General features: G+C 50.4%; 1 protein-coding gene across 9 annotated transcripts in view; it reads left to right on the top strand.

Moving 5' to 3' along the window:
- Window positions 1-6,503, top strand: part of LOC102450277 (uncharacterized) — a 34,393-nt gene extending 27,890 nt beyond the window's left edge. For 7 of the 9 annotated variants that reach the window (XR_012900279.1, XR_012900280.1, XR_012900278.1 and 4 more), the window contains 2 exons: window positions 4,351-4,497; window positions 5,396-6,503. The gene's annotated coding sequence lies outside the window, so the exon portion shown is untranslated. Of the gene's footprint in view, window positions 1-89; window positions 2,259-4,350; window positions 4,498-5,395 lie in introns of those variants that run through there. The other 2 variants (XR_012900277.1, XR_012900276.1) reach the window with 1 other exon arrangement.
- The last annotated feature ends 16,723 nt before the right edge of the window (window positions 6,504-23,226 follow it).

Raw genomic sequence — 23,226 nt, 5'->3', positions numbered from 1 at the left:
TATGTGTGGGCAGGGAAGGGGTGGGCTGAGGGACCTGCACAGGGCTCAGGCACCCCAGTGATTCTCTGTTTGTTGGTCTCCTGCTACAGGTGGTGCGGTGTGATGGTGTGTTGGGGAGCCCCTGACCCTGCACCCCCATCCACAGCCAGATGTGTGTCTCAGCCAGCCAGTAGAGTAAAAGGGTTTATTTCTTCTCAGAGACACAGCATAGCATAGGAGAGATGTTAACATAGGAGCGAGGGCAGACAGCCTTAGTCCTCTCGAGGGGAAGGGGCTTCACTCCCTTTCTCAGTCTGGGCTGGGCTAGGTGGAGTGAGGATGTTTTAGACCAACTCAACTCCCAGGCCCTACCCCCCAGCCTGATGGCCGACCCCACCTCTCTTCTTTTGTCTCGCCCTGGGAACAGCCTTGTTATGTGCTCAGGCTGAGACTTAGGTGTCTGGGGCCAATATGCTCATTGGGAATCACACATAGCAACACAGCTAGGAGGGAACACCGGGTTACAAAGTAGACAGCACCCGCACTATGTCACATGCGGGCCATCAACACCATCCAGCTGCTCAGGGTCATCCACCTCAGCAACACGGAACCGTGCGGCGGTGATATTATTGATGGCACCCACATCGGTGCCCGAGCCCCGATGTCTGTGTATATAAACTAGGAGGTTACTTCTCCATGGTCCCACAGGCCCTCTCAACCACCGTGGGCAGTTTACCGACATTTTCTTAGGCTGGTCGAGGAAGGCACGTGACGCTCACATCTTCTGCGACTCCAGAGTCTTCCAGAAGCTGGAGGCAGGCAGTTTATTCCCTGACCTCATCATCAGGGTGGGGGATGTGTACATGCAACTGTGCATTGTGGGGGATGTGACCTACACTCTGTTGCCCTGGCTCACGAAGCTTTACACCAGACACCTTGACCCTAGCAAGGAATGCTTCAATGCCCGGCTTTGCCGGGCCTGCCCTGTCGTGGAGGGTGTCTCAAGGTGAGGTTAATATAAATAAATATATGGAGCTATACCTATCTCATAGAGCTGGAAGGGACCTTGATAGGTCATTGAGTCCAGTCCCCTGCCCTCATGGCAGGACCAAGTACCATCCCTGACAGATTTGCCCCAGATCCCTAAATGGCCTCCTCAAGGGTTGAGCTCAGAACCCTGGGTTTAACAGGGTAATGCTCAAACCACTGAGCTATTCCTCCCCCCATAGGTTGAGATGTCTTGTCACCCGGCTGGATGTTGGGGAGTGGAACATTCCCCCAAGTAGTGGCCAGTGTTCTGTGCTCCACAATATTTGTGATCTGAAGGGGGAGGAAGCAAAGGCAGGCCCGGTCAGCAGGCCCTTTGAACAGCTGCACACAGCTGCCATCCAGCAGGCTCTTCAGGTGGGGGTGCACATCTGGGAGGCCCTGAGGGAAAGTTTCTCACAAGGACCCCAGTGACACGCTCCCCAGACCTCCCCACTAGGGGCCTGTGCCTTGCCCCTCTTTGCCTTCCCTCTCTTAATCCTCTCCCCCTCCCCCATCGCAGATACAATAAAACTGACATTGTTTTTTGGAAACAATAAAGTGGGTGTGTTTTTTATTTGGGGTCAAAGTAACTGGGGAGGGGCTGGGGAAAGAACCTGAGAGAGGAAAGCGGGTGGAGGGAGAACCTTTGAGACTCTCTTTACCCCTCCTTCACCCTCAGAGTTCTACAGAGTACTTGAAATAAGCCATTTTGAAATAGCATTGAGATAAGATACACAATTTGTATCGCTCAAATTGTGTATCTTATCTTATTTCATCATTTGGTGCTGTCTACATGATGCCAAATTTCAAAATAAAGTGCTCTAAGAAAAGGTCCCTTTTGCCTCGTAGAATGATATTTACAGGGACCTTGGCATAATGAATCCAAAAAAACCAAGTTTGCTGTGAAGACGAGTGATTGATATTTTGGGATTCTTGAGTATATGGAAATAGCATTGCAGCGTAGCTGTAATGTTTGGCTATGTTCACACTGGGAAATTATTTCAAATAAGGTATTTTGGGGGTTAAAGTATTTGAAAATATTTTTCAAAATACAGTAAAACTCCATTAGTCCGGCATCCAATGCTCCGGGACTCCTGATGGTCCGGCACCATCGGGAACCCGGAAGTGCTGGGGCAACCCGACAGGCTTCCCCCATTCAGCTGCTGCTGAAACTGACCAGCAGCTGAATCGGGGAAGCCTGGAGCAGAGCATCTGGGGCGCTGCCACGTTGGTCTCGTAGCGCTGCCCCTAGAGCAGCTGGAGCGGTGCCGGGTTGGTCCCGCAGCGCCAAAGGACGGCGCTGCGGGACCAACCCGGCAGGACCCCAGCTGCTCTGCCCCAGGGGTCCCCGATTCAGCCGCTGCTGAAACAGATCAGCGGCTGATTCCAGGAAGCCAGGGGCAGAGCAGCTAGGGTGCTGACTCGGGGACCCCAGGGGCGGCGCCACGGGACCAACCCGGCAGCACCCCAGCTGCTCTGCCCCAGGCGTCGGGATTCAGCCGCTGAAAGTTTTCCGTTAAAGGCATTTTCAGCACAGAACGTCTAGATTGGCACAGACGCTTTTCCGCAAAAGCACTTTTTGTGTAAAAGCATTCTTGCCAATCTAGACGCGCTTTTCCGCAAAAAAGCCCCGATCGCCATTTTTGTGATCGGGGCTCTTTTGTGGAAAACAAATCTGAGCTGTGTACACTGGCCCTTTTGCGCAAAAGGGAGCAGAATAGTATTTCCGCAAGAAACACTGATTTCTTACAGTAGGAAGTCAGTGCTTTTGTGGAAATTCAAGCGGCCAGTGTAGACGGCTGGCAAGTTTTTCCAGAAAAGCGGCTGATTTTTCCAGAAAAACTGGCCCGTCTAGACACAGCTCTGGGGAATAGTTATTTCAAAATAACAGGCCAATTCACTCTCACTCAATTTCTCCTGTGTCTGTTGCTAGTTGTCCTCCACGTACACTCAGTTTCCTCAGACTGGGCCTCGGGTTTGGGCAAGAGTAAGGGGTCTGGCTCTGGGAGAGTTTTTTGAGGTGTGTGGGAAGGGGTGAGGGGTTTTGTGTTTACCTCCACTGAGACACGAAAGGGACTCATACACCCTTCTGGCAGTGGCTTGTAGGTGGAGGGGCTAGGGAGTTTTCACGAACTGGTGCTTGCATGCACCGTTTGTGCCGGTTGCAGACTAACGGGAGGGGTGGAGTTGGCACGGAGGGTGTGGGCGGCGTGTGGTGAGACCGACGTAGAGGGGCGTATGGACCGTGCCAGTCGCTTCTGTGTGATGTGCATAGTGAAGGTGGGCAGGAAGCCTGCATTAGTCCTACTGTGATTCTGGTAACAGTGGCGGTGTCTCAGGCCCATGGGACATTTGAAATGGAATGGCTCCAAGGTAATTGCTACCTTTGTCCTTTACCAGTGGTGCCGGTGTGTGTGTGTGTGTGGAGGGCGGGGTTGCCTTTAGAACTGAGCACTCTCCTAGCAGCTGCCGCTCCATACTTGGCCACCCACTTTCTAATTTGTGTCAGGATTGAGGTCTGAGACCTTTGTGTATGAAAATTAAGTATTGGGGAGGCAGTGGGGTCTAGAAGAGATGGGGGGAGGGAGCCTGAAAGGAAGCGGTGGCCAGTGCCGAACCTCACATCATCAAAGTTCTCACAGGTTGCCATTTGCCCATCATATTGGCTCTGGGGGGCACGGTGGGTTTCTTGTTTGTATCAGGTGGCCTGGCACTACAACAGGGAACAACCCCCCCCCCCCACTTCATCTTGAGAATGAGGCAGTGTGTATCCTCTCTGGCACCAGCCAAGTAATGTTTCCTACACTCTGCATATACTCCGGTTCAAACATCCCCTTCACTACATCTAAAGTAGCTATTTCAGCCCCCAGTAGCTACGTACGCCCTGAGAACCCCCCCCCTTTCTGGGGGCAAGGTTTTCCTTTTAGGAACCTGAAATAGGATGACTGTAGGCTCACCTGGTCACAGAGTTTGAGTCTGTGGAGAATAGTATTTGTTAGGCGAACAGATGATAAATGCTTCAGCATGAGCAGCTCTTGCCGCTGCTAATGTAGAAATGAAGTAAAGGGAGTCTGCGGCCTATGAGTCTGCATTTATACCTTCCTTTGGCCTCAAGGCATGCTGGGATATTGAGGGGCGGAGCTTATGGTAGCATTTAAGCTGGGCATCTAGGCCCAGGGAGTCATTCAGCTTTGGGTTGCTCTGAGGAGGTGTAGCTAGGCACTCCTACGATCATGGTGAGTGTTGATATCGGGTAGCGCTGGGCTGTATTTTTGGTTAAAGTACCATTCTTCTGTTCTCATTTTTGTAATGCGATTTAATTGCATTTTATGTTATTTGTAGCGTATTTAATTCATGTGGGAAGATGATACGGGGAATTGTTTCCGATCGCCATTCTGCAAAACACACATCATTAAGCGGACAGGGGACTGCAGACAGGGGAGTTGAAGAGGGAGAGCAAAGCGACCCCACCGCCGAAGAGGCTACCCGGTGAGAGTACAAGCTGTGGTGTGTGTGTGCGCCTGACTGTTTGAAGTGTGAATTGAGAGTCTGATTCCAGGTGAGTGCTAGCAGTTTCAGTTTCAGCTTCTGTGGCAGTTGGGACTGAGAGCCTGCCATTGTTCCCTTGATTGCTTCTGATTAGCCTCAGGCTCAGCCTTCCCCTGTGTGACTCAGAAGGGGGCAGGCCTGATCTAGGCAAGCAGGCTTTAAAAAGCTAGAGCAGTGCGACCAGGGGAGCGAAGCAGACAGGGGAGTTGAAGAGGGAGTTGAGCAGAGGGAGCGACTGATGGTGATGAAGACCCGAAGCGCTTGTGCCAATACTTCTCCTGTCTCCTCCACCTGTGCCTGTATCCAGACAGAGAACCTGAGCATGGATGCCTCTACCCAAGTCCTGGTGTGGTGTTGCAGTATTTGTGGCTTGCAATTCCCACTGAGCGATCTCCAGGCTGGGGGAGACAACCGTTGTGAAAGGTGCCTGCTGGTGGAATCTCTCAGGCAGCAGGTGGGAGAGCTACAGGCTGAGGAGCATTCGAGGCTATGAGGAATTCCTGGAAAGTATTCCTGTGGAGTCCACCGAGGTCACTGTCCTAGGATGTGGGACTGTTGACCAGCCACTTATGGAGGAGGCGGTGGTGCAGGGTGAGCACTGGCAGCCGGTTACTTCCGGCAGCAGGCAGCGTTCCACCCCTGCTCCTAACCCTCCCGCTGTGTTGTTACATAACCGTTACACTTTACTTTCTGCAGGAGACGAGTCACCCCCCCACAGTGGAGGAGTGCATGTCACTGGGGAAATTCACATACATAACATAGCACATGTGTTTTGGAAGCAAAGGTTTATGTTTGTTATATGTGCCTTAACCGTGAGAATTGTTTTTCATTTCCATAGGAAGCGTTCCGCGTCGGCGCGCTCTGAAGATTTCTCTGCGAACGAAGAAGAGGCCGGCTCGTCTTTGCCGGTTTGGAAGACTCGCTTTCAGATTCTCAAGTTAAGTACGCTTCTCGATCGGGGGTTGGATTTTGTGGGGCGCGCGCTCTGCGTTTTGCTCGGGCAATGCGGTTCACCGGGTGCGTGTCACTTGGGGAAATTCACCTGTGGTACGTCGAAATGTACGTGCACGCTTTGGAAGCTGAGGTAGTTTGCGTTTGTAGGGCGCGCCTTAACCGTGAGAATTGTTTTTCATTTCCGTAGGAAGCGTTCCGCGTCGGCGCGCTCTGAAGCTTTCTCTGCGAACGAAGAAGAGGCCGGCTCGTCTTTGCCGGTTTGGAAGACTCGCTTTCAGATTCTCAAGTTAAGTACGCTTCTCGATCGGGGGTTGGATTTTGTGGGGCGCGCGCTCTGCGTTTTGCTCGGGCAGTGCGGTTCACCGGGTGCGTGTCACTTGGGGAAATTCACCTGTGGTACGTCGAAATGTACGTGCACGCTTTGGAAGCTGAGGTAGTTTGCGTTTGTAGGGCGCGCCTTAACCGTGAGAATTGTTTTTCATTTCCGTAGGAAGCGTTCCGCGTCGGCGCGCTCTGAAGCTTTCTCTGCGAACGAAGAAGAGGCCGGCTCGTCTTTGCCGGTTTGGAAGACTCGCTTTCAGATTCTCAAGTTAAGTACGCTTCTCGATCGGGGGTTGGATTTTGTGGGGCGCGCGCTCTGCGTTTTGCTCGGGCAGTGCGGTTCACCGGGTGCGTGTCACTTGGGGAAATTCACCTGTGGTACGTCGAAATGTACGTGCACGCTTTGGAAGCTGAGGTAGTTTGCGTTTGTAGGGCGCGCCTTAACCGTGAGAATTGTTTTTCATTTCCGTAGGAAGCGTTCCGCGTCGGCGCGCTCTGAAGCTTTCTCTGCGAACGAAGAAGAGGCCGGCTCGTCTTTGCCGGTTTGGAAGACTCGCTTTCAGATTCCCAAGTTAAGTACGCTTCTCGATCGGGGGTTGGATTTTGTGGGGCGCGCGCTCTGCGTCTTGCTCGGGCAATGCGGTTCACCGGGTGCGTGTCACTTGGGGAAATTCACCTGTGGCACGTCGAAATGTACGTGCACGCTTTGGAAGCTGAGGTAGTTTGCGTTTGTAGGGCGCGCCTTAACCGTGAGAATTGTTTTTCATTTCCGTAGGAAGCGTTCCGCGTCGGCGCGCTCTGAAGCTTTCTCTGCGAACGAAGAAGAGGCCGGCTCGTCTTTGCCGGTTTGGAAGACTCGCTTTCAGATTCCCAAGTTAAGTACGCTTCTCGATCGGGGGTTGGATTTTGTGGGGCGCGCGCTCTGCGTCTTGCTCGGGCAATGCGGTTCACCGGGTGCGTGTCACTTGGGGAAATTCACCTGTGGTACGTCGAAATGTACGTGCACGCTTTGGAAGCTGAGGTAGTTTGCGTTTGTAGGGCGCGCCTTAACCGTGAGAATTGTTTTTCATTTCCGTAGGAAGCGTTCCGCGTCGGCGCGCTCTGAAGCTTTCTCTGCGAACGAAGAAGAGGCCGGCTCGTCTTTGCCGGTTTGGAAGACTCGCTTTCAGATTCCCAAGTTAAGTACGCTTCTCGATCGGGGGTTGGATTTTGTGGGGCGCGCGCTCTGCGTCTTGCTCGGGCAATGCGGTTCACCGGGTGCGTGTCACTTGGGGAAATTCACCTGTGGTACGTCGAAATGTACGTGCACGCTTTGGAAGCTGAGGTAGTTTGCGTTTGTAGGGCGCGCCTTAACCGTGAGAATTGTTTTTCATTTCCGTAGGAAGCGTTCCGCGTCGGCGCGCTCTGAAGCTTTCTCTGCGAACGAAGAAGAGGCCGGCTCGTCTTTGCCGGTTTGGAAGACTCGCTTTCAGATTCCCAAGTTAAGTACGCTTCTCGATCGGGGGTTGGATTTTGTGGGGCGCGCGCTCTGCGTCTTGCTCGGGCAATGCGGTTCACCGGGTGCGTGTCACTTGGGGAAATTCACCTGTGGTACGTCGAAATGTACGTGCACGCTTTGGAAGCTGAGGTAGTTTGCGTTTGTAGGGCGCGCCTTAACCGTGAGAATTGTTTTTCATTTCCGTAGGAAGCGTTCCGCGTCGGCGCGCTCTGAAGCTTTCTCTGCGAACGAAGAAGAGGCCGGCTCGTCTTTGCCGGTTTGGAAGACTCGCTTTCAGATTCCCAAGTTAAGTACGCTTCTCGATCGGGGGTTGGATTTTGTGGGGCGCGCGCTCTGCGTCTTGCTCGGGCAATGCGGTTCACCGGGTGCGTGTCACTTGGGGAAATTCACCTGTGGCACGTCGAAATGTACGTGCACGCTTTGGAAGCTGAGGTAGTTTGCGTTTGTAGGGCGCGCCTTAACCGTGAGAATTGTTTTTCATTTCCGTAGGAAGCGTTCCGCGTCGGCGCGCTCTGAAGCTTTCTCTGCGAACGAAGAAGAGGCCGGCTCGTCTTTGCCGGTTTGGAAGACTCGCTTTCAGATTCTCAAGTTAAGTACGCTTCTCGATCGGGGGTTGGATTTTGTGGGGCGCGCGCTCTGCGTCTTGCTCGGGCAATGCGGTTCACCGGGTGCGTGTCACTTGGGGAAATTCACCTGTGGTACGTCGAAATGTACGTGCACGCTTTGGAAGCTGAGGTAGTTTGCGTTTGTAGGGCGCGCCTTAACCGTGAGAATTGTTTTTCATTTCCGTAGGAAGCGTTCCGCGTCGGCGCGCTCTGAAGATTTCTGTGCGGACGCAGAAGAGGTCGGCTCGTCTTTGCCGGTTTGGAAGACTCGCTTTCAGATTCTCAAGTTAAGTACAGTCCTCGATCAGGAGTTTTTGTTTTGTTTTGTTTTGTTGTATTTCACTGGGTGCATGTCACTGGGGAAGTTTTACCTGTGCTAGATTATATAGAGGCCATTTGCAAGCTGAGGTGGTTTGTGTTTTGTTGTATAGGCCTTAACCCTAAGAATTGTTTTTCATTTCCATAGGAAGTGTTCTCCACCGGTACCATCTGAAGGTTTCTCTCTTATCGGAGAAGAGTTTGGTGCATCTTTGCTGGTTTGGAAGATGTAGAGTTTGCATAGGATTTGCTTTTGGATTTACAAGTTAAGTACGGTTCCGATCAGGGGTTGCGCGTGCTGTGTATTTTGCTTGGGAAACATATTTCACCGGGTGCATGTCACTGGGGAAATTCACTTGCACTACACTGTATATGTGTGTTTTTGGAAGCGGAAGCGGCTCGAGTTTGTCGTACAGGCATTAACCGTGAGAATTGTTTTGTCTTTCTCTAGGAAGTCTTCCTCTTTGGTGGGATTTGAACATTTTTACATGTCCGGAGAAGAATTTGGCGTGCCTTTGTTGGAAGATGTAGAGTTTGTGTATTTCTCGCTTTGTGATTTGCAGCGTCCTCTTGTCTTGATGGCTAGTACCAAAGTTCTGAGTTGTCATTGTTAATATTTTCACGATCCCAATCGGTAGATACGTCAAGTTCATTTACCAAAAAGTCAAAATAAATGAAATTTGTAGTAATTTTGTGTGTTCTAGCCATCAAAGTAACAAGAGGGCACTGTAATGTGCTGTATGTGTTTTTGTTTTGGAGTGCTATATCATTTGATGTATTGTTGTGCAATATCATTTGATGTATTGTCGTGCATTTGATGTATTGTGCAATATCTGTCATGCTATATCATTTGATGTATTGTCGTGCATTTGATGTATTGTTGTGCAATATCATTTGATGTATTGTCGTGCAATATCTGTCATGCTATATCATTTGATGTATTGTTGTGCATTTGATGTATTGTCGTGCAATATCATTTGATGTATTGTTGTGCATTTGATGTATTGTCGTGCAATATCTGTCATGCTATATCATTTGATGTATTGTTGTGCAATATCATTTGATGTATTGTAAGTGCTGTATTTGTAAGAGTGTAACGTGTAGTTTGGGTTTTGGTGAGATGACTCATTTTGTCATCCAAGTCATAAAGTACATCATCACTGCAGTGATGATAAACCCTGATGCAGTGCAGTCAAACAGCCGCAAGGCTGACTTTTTTTTTAAACCGTCAGCCTTCCGGCTGTTTCGCTGCACTGCATCAGGGTTGGGACTGTCCCGGACAGTCTTTGACTTAACTTTTTTCACGAGACAGTGCTAAGGAGGAACCATGCCGGCCGTTTGCCAGGCGACACGCGGATCGCAAAGGCTAGAGATGCGGGCCAAGATATTGTAGAGGAGAGGTTTTGATATGAGAAGGTGTTGCTTGCTGTGTATGTTCACCATGTCATGTAAGACTCTGAAAATGGAACATTATTATTGTGCATGTCATAGGACTTGTGCAGTATTGGTCACAGTCCAAAATGTGTAAGCTGTTGCTGTAAAAGGAAGCCATTTTGTTGCCAAATAAACTCGATGTGAAATCCTGTTCCTGTTGCGGTGTCATTCTCTGTAGCCTGGAAAGACCTGGGTTTGGGCTTTAGGGTTTGGGCTTTAGGGTTTGGGCTTTAGGGTTTGGGCTTTAGGGTTTGGGCTTTAGGGTTTGGGCTTTAGGGTTTGGGCTTTAGGGTTTGGGCTTTAGGGTTTGGGCTTTAGGGTTTGGGCTTTAGGGTTTGGGCTTTAGGGTTTGGGCTTTAGGGTTTGGGCTTTAGGGTTTGGGCTTTAGGGTTTGGGCTTTAGGGTTTGGGCTTTAGGGTTTGGGCTTTAGGGTTTGGGCTTTAGGGTTTGGGCTTTAGGGTTTGGGCTTTAGGGTTTGGGCTTTAGGGTTTGGGCTTTAGGGTTTGGGCTTTAGGGTTTGGGCTTTAGGGTTTGGGCTTTAGGGTTTGGGCTTTAGGGTTTGGGCTTTAGGGTTTGGGCTTTAGGGTTTGGGCTTTAGGGTTTGGGCTTTAGGGTTTGGGCTTTAGGGTTTGGGCTTTAGGGTTTGGGCTTTAGGGTTTGGGCTTTAGGGTTTGGGCTTTAGGGTTTGGGCTTTAGGGTTTGGGCTTAGGGTTAGGGTTAGGGTTAGGGTTAGGGTTAGGGTTAGGGTTAGGGTTAGGGTTAGGGTTAGGGTTAGGGTTAGGGTTAGGGTTAGGGTTAGGGTTAGGGTTAGGGTTAGGGTTAGGGTTAGGGTTAGGGTTAGGGTTAGGGTTAGGGTTAGGGTTAGGGTTAGGGTTAGGGTTAGGGTTAGGGTTAGGGTTAGGGTTAGGGTTAGGGTTAGGGTTAGGGTTAGGGTTAGGGTTAGGGTTAGGGTTAGGGTTAGGGTTAGGGTTAGGGTTAGGGTTAGGGTTAGGGTTAGGGTTAGGGTTAGGGTTAGGGTTAGGGTTAGGGTTAGGGTTAGGGTTAGGGTTAGGGTTAGGGTTAGGGTTAGGGTTAGGGTTAGGGTTAGGGTTAGGGTTAGGGTTAGGGTTAGGGTTAGGGTTAGGGTTAGGGTTAGGGTTAGGGTTAGGGTTAGGGTTAGGGTTAGGGTTAGGGTTAGGGTTAGGGTTAGGGTTAGGGTTAGGGTTAGGGTTAGGGTTAGGGTTAGGGTTAGGGTTAGGGTTAGGGTTAGGGTTAGGGTTAGGGTTAGGGTTAGGGTTAGGGTTAGGGTTAGGGTTAGGGTTAGGGTTAGGGTTAGGGTTAGGGTTAGGGTTAGGGTTAGGGTTAGGGTTAGGGTTAGGGTTAGGGTTAGGGTTAGGGTTAGGGTTAGGGTTAGGGTTAGGGTTAGGGTTAGGGTTAGGGTTAGGGTTAGGGTTAGGGTTAGGGTTAGGGTTAGGGTTAGGGTTAGGGTTAGGGTTAGGGTTAGGGTTAGGGTTAGGGTTAGGGTTAGGGTTAGGGTTAGGGTTAGGGTTAGGGTTAGGGTTAGGGTTAGGGTTAGGGTTAGGGTTAGGGTTAGGGTTAGGGTTAGGGTTAGGGTTAGGGTTAGGGTTAGGGTTAGGGTTAGGGTTAGGGTTAGGGTTAGGGTTAGGGTTAGGGTTAGGGTTAGGGTTAGGGTTAGGGTTAGGGTTAGGGTTAGGGTTAGGGTTAGGGTTAGGGTTAGGGTTAGGGTTAGGGTTAGGGTTAGGGTTAGGGTTAGGGTTAGGGTTAGGGTTAGGGTTAGGGTTAGGGTTAGGGTTAGGGTTAGGGTTAGGGTTAGGGTTAGGGTTAGGGTTAGGGTTAGGGTTAGGGTTAGGGTTAGGGTTAGGGTTAGGGTTAGGGTTAGGGTTAGGGTTAGGGTTAGGGTTAGGGTTAGGGTTAGGGTTAGGGTTAGGGTTAGGGTTAGGGTTAGGGTTAGGGTTAGGGTTAGGGTTAGGGTTAGGGTTAGGGTTAGGGTTAGGGTTAGGGTTAGGGTTAGGGTTAGGGTTAGGGTTAGGGTTAGGGTTAGGGTTAGGGTTAGGGTTAGGGTTAGGGTTAGGGTTAGGGTTAGGGTTAGGGTTAGGGTTAGGGTTAGGGTTAGGGTTAGGGTTAGGGTTAGGGTTAGGGTTAGGGTTAGGGTTAGGGTTAGGGTTAGGGTTAGGGTTAGGGTTAGGGTTAGGGTTAGGGTTAGGGTTAGGGTTAGGGTTAGGGTTAGGGTTAGGGTTAGGGTTAGGGTTAGGGTTAGGGTTAGGGTTAGGGTTAGGGTTAGGGTTAGGGTTAGGGTTAGGGTTAGGGTTAGGGTTAGGGTTAGGGTTAGGGTTAGGGTTAGGGTTAGGGTTAGGGTTAGGGTTAGGGTTAGGGTTAGGGTTAGGGTTAGGGTTAGGGTTAGGGTTAGGGTTAGGGTTAGGGTTAGGGTTAGGGTTAGGGTTAGGGTTAGGGTTAGGGTTAGGGTTAGGGTTAGGGTTAGGGTTAGGGTTAGGGTTAGGGTTAGGGTTAGGGTTAGGGTTAGGGTTAGGGTTAGGGTTAGGGTTAGGGTTAGGGTTAGGGTTAGGGTTAGGGTTAGGGTTAGGGTTAGGGTTAGGGTTAGGGTTAGGGTTAGGGTTAGGGTTAGGGTTAGGGTTAGGGTTAGGGTTAGGGTTAGGGTTAGGGTTAGGGTTAGGGTTAGGGTTAGGGTTAGGGTTAGGGTTAGGGTTAGGGTTAGGGTTAGGGTTAGGGTTAGGGTTAGGGTTAGGGTTAGGGTTAGGGTTAGGGTTAGGGTTAGGGTTAGGGTTAGGGTTAGGGTTAGGGTTAGGGTTAGGGTTAGGGTTAGGGTTAGGGTTAGGGTTAGGGTTAGGGTTAGGGTTAGGGTTAGGGTTAGGGTTAGGGTTAGGGTTAGGGTTAGGGTTAGGGTTAGGGTTAGGGTTAGGGTTAGGGTTAGGGTTAGGGTTAGGGTTAGGGTTAGGGTTAGGGTTAGGGTTAGGGTTAGGGTTAGGGTTAGGGTTAGGGTTAGGGTTAGGGTTAGGGTTAGGGTTAGGGTTAGGGTTAGGGTTAGGGTTAGGGTTAGGGTTAGGGTTAGGGTTAGGGTTAGGGTTAGGGTTAGGGTTAGGGTTAGGGTTAGGGTTAGGGTTAGGGTTAGGGTTAGGGTTAGGGTTAGGGTTAGGGTTAGGGTTAGGGTTAGGGTTAGGGTTAGGGTTAGGGTTAGGGTTAGGGTTAGGGTTAGGGTTAGGGTTAGGGTTAGGGTTAGGGTTAGGGTTAGGGTTAGGGTTAGGGTTAGGGTTAGGGTTAGGGTTAGGGTTAGGGTTAGGGTTAGGGTTAGGGTTAGGGTTAGGGTTAGGGTTAGGGTTAGGGTTAGGGTTAGGGTTAGGGTTAGGGTTAGGGTTAGGGTTAGGGTTAGGGTTAGGGTTAGGGTTAGGGTTAGGGTTAGGGTTAGGGTTAGGGTTAGGGTTAGGGTTAGGGTTAGGGTTAGGGTTAGGGTTAGGGTTAGGGTTAGGGTTAGGGTTAGGGTTAGGGTTAGGGTTAGGGTTAGGGTTAGGGTTAGGGTTAGGGTTAGGGTTAGGGTTAGGGTTAGGGTTAGGGTTAGGGTTAGGGTTAGGGTTAGGGTTAGGGTTAGGGTTAGGGTTAGGGTTAGGGTTAGGGTTAGGGTTAGGGTTAGGGTTAGGGTTAGGGTTAGGGTTAGGGTTAGGGTTAGGGTTAGGGTTAGGGTTAGGGTTAGGGTTAGGGTTAGGGTTAGGGTTAGGGTTAGGGTTAGGGTTAGGGTTAGGGTTAGGGTTAGGGTTAGGGTTAGGGTTAGGGTTAGGGTTAGGGTTAGGGTTAGGGTTAGGGTTAGGGTTAGGGTTAGGGTTAGGGTTAGGGTTAGGGTTAGGGTTAGGGTTAGGGTTAGGGTTAGGGTTAGGGTTAGGGTTAGGGTTAGGGTTAGGGTTAGGGTTAGGGTTAGGGTTAGGGTTAGGGTTAGGGTTAGGGTTAGGGTTAGGGTTAGGGTTAGGGTTAGGGTTAGGGTTAGGGTTAGGGTTAGGGTTAGGGTTAGGGTTAGGGTTAGGGTTAGGGTTAGGGTTAGGGTTAGGGTTAGGGTTAGGGTTAGGGTTAGGGTTAGGGTTAGGGTTAGGGTTAGGGTTAGGGTTAGGGTTAGGGTTAGGGTTAGGGTTAGGGTTAGGGTTAGGGTTAGGGTTAGGGTTAGGGTTAGGGTTAGGGTTAGGGTTAGGGTTAGGGTTAGGGTTAGGGTTAGGGTTAGGGTTAGGGTTAGGGTTAGGGTTAGGGTTAGGGTTAGGGTTAGGGTTAGGGTTAGGGTTAGGGTTAGGGTTAGGGTTAGGGTTAGGGTTAGGGTTAGGGTTAGGGTTAGGGTTAGGGTTAGGGTTAGGGTTAGGGTTAGGGTTAGGGTTAGGGTTAGGGTTAGGGTTAGGGTTAGGGTTAGGGTTAGGGTTAGGGTTAGGGTTAGGGTTAGGGTTAGGGTTAGGGTTAGGGTTAGGGTTAGGGTTAGGGTTAGGGTTAGGGTTAGGGTTAGGGTTAGGGTTAGGGTTAGGGTTAGGGTTAGGGTTAGGGTTAGGGTTAGGGTTAGGGTTAGGGTTAGGGTTAGGGTTAGGGTTAGGGTTAGGGTTAGGGTTAGGGTTAGGGTTAGGGTTAGGGTTAGGGTTAGGGTTAGGGTTAGGGTTAGGGTTAGGGTTAGGGTTAGGGTTAGGGTTAGGGTTAGGGTTAGGGTTAGGGTTAGGGTTAGGGTTAGGGTTAGGGTTAGGGTTAGGGTTAGGGTTAGGGTTAGGGTTAGGGTTAGGGTTAGGGTTAGGGTTAGGGTTAGGGTTAGGGTTAGGGTTAGGGTTAGGGTTAGGGTTAGGGTTAGGGTTAGGGTTAGGGTTAGGGTTAGGGTTAGGGTTAGGGTTAGGGTTAGGGTTAGGGTTAGGGTTAGGGTTAGGGTTAGGGTTAGGGTTAGGGTTAGGGTTAGGGTTAGGGTTAGGGTTAGGGTTAGGGTTAGGGTTAGGGTTAGGGTTAGGGTTAGGGTTAGGGTTAGGGTTAGGGTTAGGGTTAGGGTTAGGGTTAGGGTTAGGGTTAGGGTTAGGGTTAGGGTTAGGGTTAGGGTTAGGGTTAGGGTTAGGGTTAGGGTTAGGGTTAGGGTTAGGGTTAGGGTTAGGGTTAGGGTTAGGGTTAGGGTTAGGGTTAGGGTTAGGGTTAGGGTTAGGGTTAGGGTTAGGGTTAGGGTTAGGGTTAGGGTTAGGGTTAGGGTTAGGGTTAGGGTTAGGGTTAGGGTTAGGGTTAGGGTTAGGGTTAGGGTTAGGGTTAGGGTTAGGGTTAGGGTTAGGGTTAGGGTTAGGGTTAGGGTTAGGGTTAGGGTTAGGGTTAGGGTTAGGGTTAGGGTTAGGGTTAGGGTTAGGGTTAGGGTTAGGGTTAGGGTTAGGGTTAGGGTTAGGGTTAGGGTTAGGGTTAGGGTTAGGGTTAGGGTTAGGGTTAGGGTTAGGGTTAGGGTTAGGGTTAGGGTTAGGGTTAGGGTTAGGGTTAGGGTTAGGGTTAGGGTTAGGGTTAGGGTTAGGGTTAGGGTTAGGGTTAGGGTTAGGGTTAGGGTTAGGGTTAGGGTTAGGGTTAGGGTTAGGGTTAGGGTTAGGGTTAGGGTTAGGGTTAGGGTTAGGGTTAGGGTTAGGGTTAGGGTTAGGGTTAGGGTTAGGGTTAGGGTTAGGGTTAGGGTTAGGGTTAGGGTTAGGGTTAGGGTTAGGGTTAGGGTTAGGGTTAGGGTTAGGGTTAGGGTTAGGGTTAGGGTTAGGGTTAGGGTTAGGGTTAGGGTTAGGGTTAGGGTTAGGGTTAGGGTTAGGGTTAGGGTTAGGGTTAGGGTTAGGGTTAGGGTTAGGGTTAGGGTTAGGGTTAGGGTTAGGGTTAGGGTTAGGGTTAGGGTTAGGGTTAGGGTTAGGGTTAGGGTTAGGGTTAGGGTTAGGGTTAGGGTTAGGGTTAGGGTTAGGGTTAGGGTTAGGGTTAGGGTTAGGGTTAGGGTTAGGGTTAGGGTTAGGGTTAGGGTTAGGGTTAGGGTTAGGGTTAGGGTTAGGGTTAGGGTTAGGGTTAGGGTTAGGGTTAGGGTTAGGGTTAGGGTTAGGGTTAGGGTTAGGGTTAGGGTTAGGGTTAGGGTTAGGGTTAGGGTTAGGGTTAGGGTTAGGGTTAGGGTTAGGGTTAGGGTTAGGGTTAGGGTTAGGGTTAGGGTTAGGGTTAGGGTTAGGGTTAGGGTTAGGGTTAGGGTTAGGGTTAGGGTTAGGGTTAGGGTTAGGGTTAGGGTTAGGGTTAGGGTTAGGGTTAGGGTTAGGGTTAGGGTTAGGGTTAGGGTTAGGGTTAGGGTTAGGGTTAGGGTTAGGGTTAGGGTTAGGGTTAGGGTTAGGGTTAGGGTTAGGGTTAGGGTTAGGGTTAGGGTTAGGGTTAGGGTTAGGGTTAGGGTTAGGGTTAGGGTTAGGGTTAGGGTTAGGGTTAGGGTTAGGGTTAGGGTTAGGGTTAGGGTTAGGGTTAGGGTTAGGGTTAGGGTTAGGGTTAGGGTTAGGGTTAGGGTTAGGGTTAGGGTTAGGGTTAGGGTTAGGGTTAGGGTTAGGGTTAGGGTTAGGGTTAGGGTTAGGGTTAGGGTTAGGGTTAGGGTTAGGGTTAGGGTTAGGGTTAGGGTTAGGGTTAGGGTTAGGGTTAGGGTTAGGGTTAGGGTTAGGGTTAGGGTTAGGGTTAGGGTTAGGGTTAGGGTTAGGGTTAGGGTTAGGGTTAGGGTTAGGGTTAGGGTTAGGGTTAGGGTTAGGGTTAGGGTTAGGGTTAGGGTTAGGGTTAGGGTTAGGGTTAGGGTTAGGGTTAGGGTTAGGGTTAGGGTTAGGGTTAGGGTTAGGGTTAGGGTTAGGGTTAGGGTTAGGGTTAGGGTTAGGGTTAGGGTTAGGGTTAGGGTTAGGGTTAGGGTTAGGGTTAGGGTTAGGGTTAGGGTTAGGGTTAGGGTTAGGGTTAGGGTTAGGGTTAGGGTTAGGGTTAGGGTTAGGGTTAGGGTTAGGGTTAGGGTTAGGGTTAGGGTTAGGGTTAGGGTTAGGGTTAGGGTTAGGGTTAGGGTTAGGGTTAGGGTTAGGGTTAGGGTTAGGGTTAGGGTTAGGGTTAGGGTTAGGGTTAGGGTTAGGGTTAGGGTTAGGGTTAGGGTTAGGGTTAGGGTTAGGGTTAGGGTTAGGGTTAGGGTTAGGGTTAGGGTTAGGGTTAGGGTTAGGGTTAGGGTTAGGGTTAGGGTTAGGGTTAGGGTTAGGGTTAGGGTTAGGGTTAGGGTTAGGGTTAGGGTTAGGGTTAGGGTTAGGGTTAGGGTTAGGGTTAGGGTTAGGGTTAGGGTTAGGGTTAGGGTTAGGGTTAGGGTTAGGGTTAGGGTTAGGGTTAGGGTTAGGGTTAGGGTTAGGGTTAGGGTTAGGGTTAGGGTTAGGGTTAGGGTTAGGGTTAGGGTTAGGGTTAGGGTTAGGGTTAGGGTTAGGGTTAGGGTTAGGGTTAGGGTTAGGGTTAGGGTTAGGGTTAGGGTTAGGGTTAGGGTTAGGGTTAGGGTTAGGGTTAGGGTTAGGGTTAGGGTTAGGGTTAGGGTTAGGGTTAGGGTTAGGGTTAGGGTTAGGGTTAGGGTTAGGGTTAGGGTTAGGGTTAGGGTTAGGGTTAGGGTTAGGGTTAGGGTTAGGGTTAGGGTTAGGGTTAGGGTTAGGGTTAGGGTTAGGGTTAGGGTTAGGGTTAGGGTTAGGGTTAGGGTTAGGGTTAGGGTTAGGGTTAGGGTTAGGGTTAGGGTTAGGGTTAGGGTTAGGGTTAGGGTTAGGGTTAGGGTTAGGGTTAGGGTTAGGGTTAGGGTTAGGGTTAGGGTTAGGGTTAGGGTTAGGGTTAGGGTTAGGGTTAGGGTTAGGGTTAGGGTTAGGGTTAGGGTTAGGGTTAGGGTTAGGGTTAGGGTTAGGGTTAGGGTTAGGGTTAGGGTTAGGGTTAGGGTTAGGGTTAGGGTTAGGGTTAGGGTTAGGGATAGGGTTAGGGTTAGGGTTAGGGTTAGGGTTAGGGTTAGGGTTAGGGTTAGGGTTAGGGTTAGGGTTAGGGTTAGGGTTAGGGTTAGGGTTAGGGTTAGGGTTAGGGTTAGGGTTAGGGTTAGGGTTAGGGTTAGGGTTAGGGTTAGGGTTAGGGTTAGGGTTAGGGTTAGGGTTAGGGTTAGGGTTAGGGTTAGGGTTAGGGTTAGGGTTAGGGTTAGGGTTAGGGTTAGGGTTAGGGTTAGGGTTAGGGTTAGGGTTAGGGTTAGGGTTAGGGTTAGGGTTAGGGTTAGGGTTAGGGTTAGGGTTAGGGTTAGGGTTAGGGTTAGGGTTAGGGTTAGGGTTAGGGTTAGGGTTAGGGTTAGGGTTAGGGTTAGGGTTAGGGTTAGGGTTAGGGTTAGGGTTAGGGTTAGGGTTAGGGTTAGGGTTAGGGTTAGGGTTAGGGTTAGGGTTAGGGTTAGGGTTAGGGTTAGGGTTAGGGTTAGGGTTAGGGTTAGGGTTAGGGTTAGGGTTAGGGTTAGGGTTAGGGTTAGGGTTAGGGTTAGGGTTAGGGTTAGGGTTAGGGTTAGGGTTAGGGTTAGGGTTAGGGTTAGGGTTAGGGTTAGGGTTAGGGTTAGGGTTAGGGTTAGGGTTAGGGTTAGGGTTAGGGTTAGGGTTAGGGTTAGGGTTAGGGTTAGGGTTAGGGTTAGGGTTAGGGTTAGGGTTAGGGTTAGGGTTAGGGTTAGGGTTAGGGTTAGGGTTAGGGTTAGGGTTAGGGTTAGGGTTAGGGTTAGGGTTAGGGTTAGGGTTAGGGTTAGGGTTAGGGTTAGGGTTAGGGTTAGGGTTAGGGTTAGGGTTAGGGTTAGGGTTAGGGTTAGGGTTAGGGTTAGGGTTAGGGTTAGGGTTAGGGTTAGGGTTAGGGTTAGGGTTAGGGTTAGGGTTAGGGTTAGGGTTAGGGTTAGGGTTAGGGTTAGGGTTAGGGTTAGGGTTAGGGTTAGGGTTAGGGTTAGGGTTAGGGTTAGGGTTAGGGTTAGGGTTAGGGTTAGGGTTAGGGTTAGGGTTAGGGTTAGGGTTAGGGTTAGGGTTAGGGTTAGGGTTAGGGTTAGGGTTAGGGTTAGGGTTAGGGTTAGGGTTAGGGTTAGGGTTAGGGTTAGGGTTAGGGTTAGGGTTAGGGTTAGGGTTAGGGTTAGGGTTAGGGTTAGGGTTAGGGTTAGGGTTAGGGTTAGGGTTAGGGTTAGGGTTAGGGTTAGGGTTAGGGTTAGGGTTAGGGTTAGGGTTAGGGTTAGGGTTAGGGTTAGGGTTAGGGTTAGGGTTAGGGTTAGGGTTAGGGTTAGGGTTAGGGTTAGGGTTAGGGTTAGGGTTAGGGTTAGGGTTAGGGTTAGGGTTAGGGTTAGGGTTAGGGTTAGGGTTAGGGTTAGGGTTAGGGTTAGGGTTAGGGTTAGGGTTAGGGTTAGGGTTAGGGTTAGGGTTAGGGTTAGGGTTAGGGTTAGGGTTAGGGTTAGGGTTAGGGTTAGGGTTAGGGTTAGGGTTAGGGTTAGGGTTAGGGTTAGGGTTAGGGTTAGGGTTAGGGTTAGGGTTAGGGTTAGGGTTAGGGTTAGGGTTAGGGTTAGGGTTAGGGTTAGGGTTAGGGTTAGGGTTAGGGTTAGGGTTAGGGTTAGGGTTAGGGTTAGGGTTAGGGTTAGGGTTAGGGTTAGGGTTAGGGTTAGGGTTAGGGTTAGGGTTAGGGTTAGGGTTAGGGTTAGGGTTAGGGTTAGGGTTAGGGTTAGGGTTAGGGTTAGGGTTAGGGTTAGGGTTAGGGTTAGGGTTAGGGTTAGGGTTAGGGTTAGGGTTAGGGTTAGGGTTAGGGTTAGGGTTAGGGTTAGGGTTAGGGTTAGGGTTAGGGTTAGGGTTAGGGTTAGGGTTAGGGTTAGGGTTAGGGTTAGGGTTAGGGTTAGGGTTAGGGTTAGGGTTAGGGTTAGGGTTAGGGTTAGGGTTAGGGTTAGGGTTAGGGTTAGGGTTAGGGTTAGGGTTAGGGTTAGGGTTAGGGTTAGGGTTAGGGTTAGGGTTAGGGTTAGGGTTAGGGTTAGGGTTAGGGTTAGGGTTAGGGTTAGGGTTAGGGTTAGGGTTAGGGTTAGGGTTAGGGTTAGGGTTAGGGTTAGGGTTAGGGTTAGGGTTAGGGTTAGGGTTAGGGTTAGGGTTAGGGTTAGGGTTAGGGTTAGGGTTAGGGTTAGGGTTAGGGTTAGGGTTAGGGTTAGGGTTAGGGTTAGGGTTAGGGTTAGGGTTAGGGTTAGGGTTAGGGTTAGGGTTAGGGTTAGGGTTAGGGTTAGGGTTAGGGTTAGGGTTAGGGTTAGGGTTAGGGTTAGGGTTAGGGTTAGGGTTAGGGTTAGGGTTAGGGTTAGGGTTAGGGTTAGGGTTAGGGTTAGGGTTAGGGTTAGGGTTCAGGGTTAGGGTTAGGGTTAGGGTTAGGGTTAGGGTTAGGGTTAGGGTTAGGGTTAGGGTTAGGGTTAGGGTTAGGGTTAGGGTTAGGGTTAGGGTTAGGGTTAGGGTTAGGGTTAGGGTTAGGGTTAGGGTTAGGGTTAGGGTTAGGGTTAGGGTTAGGGTTAGGGTTAGGGTTAGGGTTAGGGTTAGGGTTAGGGTTAGGGTTAGGGTTAGGGTTAGGGTTAGGGTTAGGGTTAGGGTTAGGGTTAGGGTTAGGGTTAGGGTTAGGGTTAGGGTTAGGGTTAGGGTTAGGGTTAGGGTTAGGGTTAGGGTTAGGGTTAGGGTTAGGGTTAGGGTTAGGGTTAGGGTTAGGGTTAGGGTTAGGGTTAGGGTTAGGGTTAGGGTTAGGGTTAGGGTTAGGGTTAGGGTTAGGGTTAGGGTTAGGGTTAGGGTTAGGGTTAGGGTTAGGGTTAGGGTTAGGGTTAGGGTTAGGGTTAGGGTTAGGGTTAGGGTTAGGGTTAGGGTTAGGGTTAGGGTTAGGGTTAGGGTTAGGGTTAGGGTTAGGGTTAGGGTTAGGGTTAGGGTTAGGGTTAGGGTTAGGGTTAGGGTTAGGGTTAGGGTTAGGGTTAGGGTTAGGGTTAGGGTTAGGGTTAGGGTTAGGGTTAGGGTTAGGGTTAGGGTTAGGGTTAGGGTTAGGGTTAGGGTTAGGGTTAGGGTTAGGGTTAGGGTTAGGGTTAGGGTTAGGGTTAGGGTTAGGGTTAGGGTTAGGGTTAGGGTTAGGGTTAGGGTTAGGGTTAGGGTTAGGGTTAGGGTTAGGGTTAGGGTTAGGGTTAGGGTTAGGGTTAGGGTTAGGGTTAGGGTTAGGGTTAGGGTTAGGGTTAGGGTTAGGGTTAGGGTTAGGGTTAGGGTTAGGGTTAGGGTTAGGGTTAGGGTTAGGGTTAGGGTTAGGGTTAGGGTTAGGGTTAGGGTTAGGGTTAGGGTTAGGGTTAGGGTTAGGGTTAGGGTTAGGGTTAGGGTTAGGGTTAGGGTTAGGGTTAGGGTTAGGGTTAGGGTTAGGGTTAGGGTTAGGGTTAGGGTTAGGGTTAGGGTTAGGGTTAGGGTTAGGGTTAGGGTTAGGGTTAGGGTTAGGGTTAGGGTTAGGGTTAGGGTTAGGGTTAGGGTTAGGGTTAGGGTTAGGGTTAGGGTTAGGGTTAGGGTTAGGGTTAGGGTTAGGGTTAGGGTTAGGGTTAGGGTTAGGGTTAGGGTTAGGGTTAGGGTTAGGGTTAGGGTTAGGGTTAGGGTTAGGGTTAGGGTTAGGGTTAGGGTTAGGGTTAGGGTTAGGGTTAGGGTTAGGGTTAGGGTTAGGGTTAGGGTTAGGGTTAGGGTTAGGGTTAGGGTTAGGGTTAGGGTTAGGGTTAGGGTTAGGGTTAGGGTTAGGGTTAGGGTTAGGGTTAGGGTTAGGGTTAGGGTTAGGGTTAGGGTTAGGGTTAGGGTTAGGGTTAGGGTTAGGGTTAGGGTTAGGGTTAGGGTTAGGGTTAGGGTTAGGGTTAGGGTTAGGGTTAGGGTTAGGGTTAGGGTTAGGGTTAGGGTTAGGGTTAGGGTTAGGGTTAGGGTTAGGGTTAGGGTTAGGGTTAGGGTTAGGGTTAGGGTTAGGGTTAGGGTTAGGGTTAGGGTTAGGGTTAGGGTTAGGGTTAGGGTTAGGGTTAGGGTTAGGGTTAGGGTTAGGGTTAGGGTTAGGGTTAGGGTTAGGGTTAGGGTTAGGGTTAGGGTTAGGGTTAGGGTTAGGGTTAGGGTTAGGGTTAGGGTTAGGGTTAGGGTTAGGGTTAGGGTTAGGGTTAGGGTTAGGGTTAGGGTTAGGGTTAGGGTTAGGGTTAGGGTTAGGGTTAGGGTTAGGGTTAGGGTTAGGGTTAGGGTTAGGGTTAGGGTTAGGGTTAGGGTTAGGGTTAGGGTTAGGGTTAGGGTTAGGGTTAGGGTTAGGGTTAGGGTTAGGGTTAGGGTTAGGGTTAGGGTTAGGGTTAGGGTTAGGGTTAGGGTTAGGGTTAGGGTTAGGGTTAGGGTTAGGGTTAGGGTTAGGGTTAGGGTTAGGGTTAGGGTTAGGGTTAGGGTTAGGGTTAGGGTTAGGGTTAGGGTTAGGGTTAGGGTTAGGGTTAGGGTTAGGGTTAGGGTTAGGGTTAGGGTTAGGGTTAGGGTTAGGGTTAGGGTTAGGGTTAGGGTTAGGGTTAGGGTTAGGGTTAGGGTTAGGGTTAGGGTTAGGGTTAGGGTTAGGGTTAGGGTTAGGGTTAGGGTTAGGGTTAGGGTTAGGGTTAGGGTTAGGGTTAGGGTTAGGGTTAGGGTTAGGGTTAGGGTTAGGGTTAGGGTTAGGGTTAGGGTTAGGGTTAGGGTTAGGGTTAGGGTTAGGGTTAGGGTTAGGGTTAGGGTTAGGGTTAGGGTTAGGGTTAGGGTTAGGGTTAGGGTTAGGGTTAGGGTTAGGGTTAGGGTTAGGGTTAGGGTTAGGGTTAGGGTTAGGGTTAGGGTTAGGGTTAGGGTTAGGGTTAGGGTTAGGGTTAGGGTTAGGGTTAGGGTTAGGGTTAGGGTTAGGGTTAGGGTTAGGGTTAGGGTTAGGGTTAGGGTTAGGGTTAGGGTTAGGGTTAGGGTTAGGGTTAGGGTTAGGGTTAGGGTTAGGGTTAGGGTTAGGGTTAGGGTTAGGGTTAGGGTTAGGGTTAGGGTTAGGGTTAGGGTTAGGGTTAGGGTTAGGGTTAGGGTTAGGGTTAGGGTTAGGGTTAGGGTTAGGGTTAGGGTTAGGGTTAGGGTTAGGGTTAGGGTTAGGGTTAGGGTTAGGGTTAGGGTTAGGGTTAGGGTTAGGGTTAGGGTTAGGGTTAGGGTTAGGGTTAGGGTTAGGGTTAGGGTTAGGGTTAGGGTTAGGGTTAGGGTTAGGGTTAGGGTTAGGGTTAGGGTTAGGGTTAGGGTTAGGGTTAGGGTTAGGGTTAGGGTTAGGGTTAGGGTTAGGGTTAGGGTTAGGGTTAGGGTTAGGGTTAGGGTTAGGGTTAGGGTTAGGGTTAGGGTTAGGGTTAGGGTTAGGGTTAGGGTTAGGGTTAGGGTTAGGGTTAGGGTTAGGGTTAGGGTTAGGGTTAGGGTTAGGGTTAGGGTTAGGGTTAGGGTTAGGGTTAGGGTTAGGGTTAGGGTTAGGGTTAGGGTTAGGGTTAGGGTTAGGGTTAGGGTTAGGGTTAGGGTTAGGGTTAGGGTTAGGGTTAGGGTTAGGGTTAGG

This window comes from Pelodiscus sinensis, unplaced genomic scaffold (genome assembly GCF_049634645.1).
Source record: "Pelodiscus sinensis isolate JC-2024 unplaced genomic scaffold, ASM4963464v1 ctg170, whole genome shotgun sequence".
NCBI classification, from domain to species: Eukaryota; Metazoa; Chordata; order Testudines; family Trionychidae; genus Pelodiscus; species Pelodiscus sinensis.
The sequence above is the reverse complement of the archived record's forward strand: the minus strand, read 5'-3'. Positions and strand labels throughout refer to the sequence as shown.